General features: G+C 41.3%; 1 long non-coding RNA gene across 1 annotated transcript; it reads left to right on the forward strand.

Annotated features, from left to right (window-relative positions):
• Nucleotides 1-348: 348 nt before the first annotated feature.
• On the forward strand, nt 349-2555 carry LOC141914111 (uncharacterized). Its single transcript, XR_012620704.1, has 3 exons — nt 349-439; nt 1434-1668; nt 2312-2555. It is a non-coding gene; the product is annotated as an uncharacterized LOC141914111 (long non-coding RNA).
• The last annotated feature ends 4493 nt before the right edge of the window (nt 2556-7048 follow it).

Genomic DNA, 7048 nt, shown 5'->3' on the forward strand with positions numbered 1-7048 from the left:
GATAGTGAATGGATAACCCCAGTATCCCTGCTTATATATCATACTGCGCTCGCGTTATGATATTTTGATTCGCCGTGAGCCTCTGCAAATCCAGCGATCAAAATTAAATCGAAGGTGAATAAGAAATGATGAACCAATTTTCGACTTAACGTTAACCGTCTGTTCGTCAGGCCATCCTGGAGTTGGTGGCGGCGGTGTATGGCCATTATCCTGATTAAAAAACTATCCGAAATTCGAAGGGACCTTAAATGTTATTGGCAGTTGTTGCACATTTCTACGGAGATGCTGCGGCTATATTATTGTCAATGATTTATTATCAATTCTTTTGATCGAAATAGAGCCTACGAAAGGACCGACCGGTTAGAAGTTAGAATCCACTCTTCAGGATGATAGACCTTTGTCGCAGTACACCAAGGCCAAGGCTGAAGTATCGTGGCATGTAAGTATCGATTTAGGGGCGGATCCAAGTGCGGACTTGGACAGGAGCGCAAAAAAATGAAAAGGGCATTATAATGAAAATGGGCAAGTTAAGTTTCCACGCAGCCAAAACTAGGGTCTGGAAAAATTTGAAATTCCAATGCATTTTCAGGGGGCGTTGGAAGTGCAAATTTAGTGAATGACGTTTTTTATGATACCATGTTTTTGACGAAATTGAGGTAAATTTGGCGTGTCAAAATGGGCAATTGGCCGCGGCGGCAATAAAAAAGCTTTCAACGCGCTTGATTTTCATACACACAATTTCTGGAAACTCGAGGGACAGTAACGAGAATTTAAGCTAAATCTTGCGCCGCGGACTGCTGTCTTATTAGTTGCCGATGGAAAACGTGCCCTCAAAAATATCGCCACTGTATCTTCAGCTGGCGCGAGGCAAAATGAGTTTTGAAGTTTGGGGAATTCGGTATTCGATAAGCGCGTTCGACTGGGCCTTCGATATTCTTCGAATTGGGTATCGGACGGTTAGTCTTCATTCAGATATCGTCTGTTATGGCGTTGACGACTATTTCAACTCGATAATTCACGGATAGATTTCGAGTCGTCGTCTTGTTGATAAGCCCAACGCGGTAAATCTACGCACTGAATCGCGAGAGACGAGTAACATATAAATCCCACAATTACGAGATCGAAAAAGATTTTGAAATATCGAAACTATTGTTAAAATTTGTCATGAACCCGCCCGAATTTTTGGTTTTACACTCTTTCGGTTTCATTCCCCTTGAAAATGGTTTTTAGTGTAGGACCGAAAATTCGCGTTCTTGATAAATTTTGATGGTTTCGATATCCTAAAAACTTTTTCGATCTCGTGATTGTGGGATTTATATTTTTGTTGATAAGCTTGTTCATTCTATCCTCATTTCCGCAATTTCTATTTCCGAAGCGGATTGATGGTGATTCGAGATGTGCGTATGTTTTTAAATTTGAATTTCGCGTTTTAGGGTTTGACGGCTCATGAGTTACGGTGCAAAGCAGACAGCGCTTGGTATCATGTCGAATACAAGGAGAAAGACGAAGAGATATGGACGAAACTCAATGCCGGGACTGGTATCACATCAGCGACAATCACCGAGCTGACTCCTTATACTCGGTATATCATAAGAGTAGGATTTAGGAATGAATCCGATGCCACCTATAAGTACAGCGACGAATTTGAGATAACAACAGCTACCGGAGGTTTGTTCATTCAATTACTTAATATCGCTATTCTTCCAATTCTAATCGGCACGTTTTCAAAAACAAACCGGATCTTCCCCACTTCATGTGTGCCCGCGGAACTTCTGAACCCCATTCCACTTAACACCGAACAGTAAACATCAGCGCACTTTCAAACGAAACAGATCGTCCACACTTCACGTATGCTTCGACCGAGAGATTTTTAACTGAAAATGAACAAAAAAAAAATAAATTACGAATACCAGACATTGGATATTTTATCAGCGCATTTTCATAAACTGATCGTCCACACTTCACACGTTTTCAGTGCTTCACCTGCACCATTTTTGATTGAAAATGAACTACGAACATCAGACATTGAACATTTTATCAGCATACTTTCAAAAACTGGTGAAAATCCACACCCCAGAGCTACATGTACAAATCAATCGTTCGATGATTGCATTTCACACCGCTTCCAATTTGATCGGCGCATTCTCAAAAACGGATTCCCTGACCGCTCCCAGCGACCTACGTGCGCAGAAAAACGTATTCGATCGATGAAACCATCGTAATTGATGAATCGAAAAAAGATTATTCAGTTGTTTGGTTTTACGCGTACGTATTGAATATATGATGATTTGTATGTTTTATCTGTTTATAGTTCCAGGTCCGGTACGCGATTTGGAAACTACAGGGGAGTCGGCTACTAGTTTAACAGTAACCTGGTCTCCACCAACGCCATCAAACGGGGAGATTTCGAAGTACAAAGTTTCGTATAGACAACTCAAGTATAAAGCGTGTTCTAATAAGACGGTCGCGGATCAGTTTCACCAAAAACCTGAAACATCACTTCTTAATAAGACTATAACCGGTTTAAATCCGTTTAGTGAATACGAGATCACTGTTCAGCCGTTCACTTCAGCTAGTACTGGATCAGAGTAAAAATAAAAAAAGTATCACAGCATCGACTAAACCAGCTGGTAGGTGATAGTGTCAGGAGACGCCAGGTCGACTCGAAGTATCATTGTAGCGAGATTTTCGAAAACATTCAAATTCTTTAAGGGAGCATCTCAAAATTTTGATAGTTACTTCAATTAGATTAACTCGCGGAAGGGGATGGGGGTTGGAGGCCTCCCGCGGATTCATCACGACTGCCGAACTATCGATTCTTTGTAGTGCGGGTATATATGGTGTGTATTCAGTTTAAGATATTTTATGAGTTCGCGGGCTATGCCGATGAAAGCGTGCCTAGCTTTTCAGTAATTGCCTAGACTTGCTAATTTTCGAGAAATTAACCCAGAATACCGTGGAACCGGGTTTAGAGACAAATTAAACCCACAAAACTTTGGAACTGGATCCAGAGTCAAATTAAACCCACACAACTGTGGAACTGGATCCAGTGGCAATAAAACCCACAAAACTAAAACTGGGTCCAGAATCAAATTAAACCCATGGGACTGGGTTTTAAGTCAGGTTAAGCCCTCACTTACTGTGAATCAGGGTCCAGAATCGAATCAAACCCATAGAACTGGGTCTAGAGTCAAAGTGAACTCACACAAGTGTGGAACTGGATCCATAGATAGATTAAACCCATACAACTGTGGAACTGGATCTAGAGTCAAATTAAATCTACGCAACTGTGGAACTGGATCTAGAATCAAATTAAATCTACACAACTGTGGAACTGGATCGAGAGATGAATTATACCCATACTTCGAATGAGGATCATTTAGAAATCAGATTAAAGTTTCGCCTGACTTATGTTGATCCTTTTCTACGGTTATGCGGTTTTTGAATTTGACTCTGTCGTCTATCGTTACAGCTCCTGTGGTACACCTGCGAAGGCTACTGTAACAACAGAACAGATTACAGCTACTGTCAGCTTTCCGCGTTTCAGATGTGAGAATATGAATGGACAATTAACTGGTTTCAACTATGAAGTTAGGAAGAGATCTGATTATACTATAGTTGACAGCAAAACTGTGGCTCCTCGGTACTGGTCATCTACAATAACTGGTTTGACGCCTTACACCGAGTATTATCTCAAATACAAATGGAGGAATTCTAAAGGCGAAACTGAATTTTCTCAACCGACAATATTCACTACCGATGAATCAGGTTAGTTCGTCATGTTTTACTTTGTAAACCCTCCGCTGCTTCTACCGATTACGTATAGAATTAGCAATCCCTAATCATAGACTATTTCAATCGCGCTCTAATATTTCTGTGGTTTCGTGTGAGCGTAATTAGTTTTGGACTTCACGCATACCCTGACTATGTATCGCTCGTTTATGGAGGCGCCGATATATCGTGGGTCGTTTCGTGAATGTGGCAGGACCCGCGTGCCGGATACCGGATTTCGCGCCTCTTTGTCTAAATCCTGGATCCGGCCCTGAAAAAAAATATCGTATCGTGTGAATATTTACACGAGAGACTTTTGTCGAGAGTCGAATGAACGATAAAACCGCAACAGAATCACATTTTTTTAAAAAAAGGTTCATCCTTGAAAAATAATTTCATAATAATGTTATTTATATAGCGCAGGTATCCTATAGCCGGAGTCACTTCAAATGCGCTCCAAATTTGGTATTATCACCCCCAGCCTATAATTCTACTCAATGTATCAGTCATCTCTCCCTGGAGAGAGGTGACATCCAAGCAGCTGCTATAGGCGCCCGGGAGTCATCCATCAGACTAGGTTCCTGATCTACTCCTGGGTGGAGAGAGGCAATGAGGATAAGTGTCTTGCCCGAGGACGCTACCGTAATGTTCGGGGTTCGAGACTTGGCTTACAACAGTCGAACGCTCTGACCACTCGCCTACACCGCGCGCACAAAAACAAAGCTGAAAAATATAATATTCCAGTCAGCGATCGATTTCAGCCTCATCAGGTATAATGTATTGAGTCAATGTATTTAGTATGTACACTTTGTTTATTTCCGCTGTGGGGCTTGTATGCGCTTCTTTACATGGTCCATTCAATACATTATACCTGAATTGTGTTTCGGTTGCGATTCCGTTGCGGCTTTATTTGCACGATACTGGGAATCTAGAAACCACTGGGATCTTTAATACGAACTTAAAAGATGATACTGGGAATCTGGAAACTACTTTAATATGTGAACATAAACATGATACTCGTAATCTAGAAACTACTGGAATATGTTGACCATTAACATGATACTGGTGTTCTAGAAACTACTGTTATCTGTAATGTAAATCATTAACATGATGCTGAGAATCTAGAAACTATTGGTATCAAGGGTACTTGGCGCGGGGCAGTTGCCCTCCAGAAATTTTGCAAAAGTGCCCTTTTTACAGATATTATTCATAAATCCAATAGAACACCCAGACCGTTTTCGAGTTCAAAAAAATTCAAATGCTAGATACGGCCCAGGGGCCAGTTGCTCAAAGGTGGGCTAGAGTTAACCAGTGGATAGTTGACATAGTGACAATTAACAGTTCATTGTTATTATGGTATTTATCCGCTGGATATCTTTGACCACCAACTTTTGAGCAACTGCAGCCCTGATATCTGTCATGTTAATTTTACATGAGGCGCGATCGAGTAATGAAAAAGGCACATGGGCTTAAATGCAGTTTTCACGTCTCATTCTCGAACTGTAAATGTTCTAATCGTTATCGTTTTGTGAGTGTTGTTTCTTATTTCGTCGATAGTTCCGCAAGTTCTGAAACCTATCGCGCAATCAGCGTCGACCGATTCGTTGATATTCGCCTAGCAGCCGAAACACCGTCCGTTCGCTAAAATCACCCGGTACTACGTTCAATGCGGTAATGCAACTGGTAATGGAACAGCATTGAGAGATCTAAAGGTTTACGACAAATGGGTTGATCAAGTGATCCTGAAGAATTTGAAAGCGAGTAGCTGGCACTGATGCCGGGTATAATATCTTAATACGTAATCTTCGTGGTGTGATATACGGTGTATCAAATCATCCTTCCTCGGCAGGGATTTGAACCTGCTGGCATCGCTACACTTAGCTTCGGTACGAAACCCTGCCACACTTAGACCGGGTGCGCATGTGCTAAAATAATACAGGATGTTTGGCTAATGATGACATAATCTAAGCTGCACACTCCTGCAGGCTTGTGTGGCAGGGTTTTGTACCGTGGCGAGATTCGACACCATCAGACTTGAGTCTGTCCCGGGGAGGATGATCTAAATGCTGGATGAGCGCATGGTTGTGAGCAGTTGTGGCCTGGGTGCATGCGTGGTATGGGTGAGGGGTTAAAAGCCGAGTGTTCTGATACTGAAAGGTATGGGACTATCCATATAAGACGTCCATACAAAATATGGTAAATCTGACCCCCTATGTCCACATAAAATCCATATCAGCTTGGTGCCCCTCCCTCCTAGTCCGATGGACAGTAGACCTTAAGTTTCACACTTGCTAAAGATTTGATGCAGCATAAAAGAAACTTAAATATTATTGACGTATTTACATATATTCCCTTAAACTGGTATTATAGTTTTAACTTGTTCTGGTAAGTTCTGATAACTAGTCATTGAGGATTGAGTGATTTTACTCATACTTTCATCCACGAACGATGTCCCTAAACTAATGTTGGACATCCATATCAGAGTAACCCCTTTTCCTTGTCCACAAGTCTGACAAATCTAAAACCCCTTCCCCTTTTGCGTGGATGTCTTTTATGGACGGCCCCTATACACTGTACTTAAATGTATGAATATTTACTATTTGAGGTGGCAGCCGGCGGTAAAAAAGGATGGTCCGGATACAGTCGAAGGGTTTACTTTTACCCACAAGAAGGCAGTAAGTGCAGCTCGTAAATTCATAAATGAACACACAACAAACGTCTCAATAACACACAATACAAACCGATTCCTCGTCAGTTGTTGCCGGTCGATTTCCGATTGTTTAGACCACGGACTATAAAAATCAATTCGTTTTAGAGTCCATGTTTGGACTCAAGAGTCAATGCTAGCGTACCTAGAAATATGAAACTGACTCCGCGGGATCGCACGCGTAAGGCACTGAGATTAAGAGACTTCTTCGAAAATACCGATTTTAAGCCGGAATATAGCTACAATAATTCGAATGTTTCTAACCGGTCGAAACGCTTATTACAGGGTCCCAACGACTCCTTGATTCATTGAAAACTCTTTCTGAACCAATAATAGTTTTCCAGGTCCTTGAATATCATTGAATTTGAGCAAACTATCCAAAAGTCCTTGAAAACTCGTTGAATTTTGAGAAATTAGCATTTAGAAAATTCTTAGGTTTTTTAGGCCTAGTTATTATACGCACAGATACCACCAAATTAAATGAATCACCGAGAACTCTTTACCTATTTAGGAGGAGTCGACAGTAATTGGGATATGAAAGTGATGCGGACACTAACTCAAAATTTGCTC

This window comes from Tubulanus polymorphus, chromosome 12, assembly GCF_964204645.1.
Source record: "Tubulanus polymorphus chromosome 12, tnTubPoly1.2, whole genome shotgun sequence".
NCBI classification, from domain to species: domain Eukaryota; kingdom Metazoa; phylum Nemertea; class Palaeonemertea; order Tubulaniformes; family Tubulanidae; genus Tubulanus; species Tubulanus polymorphus.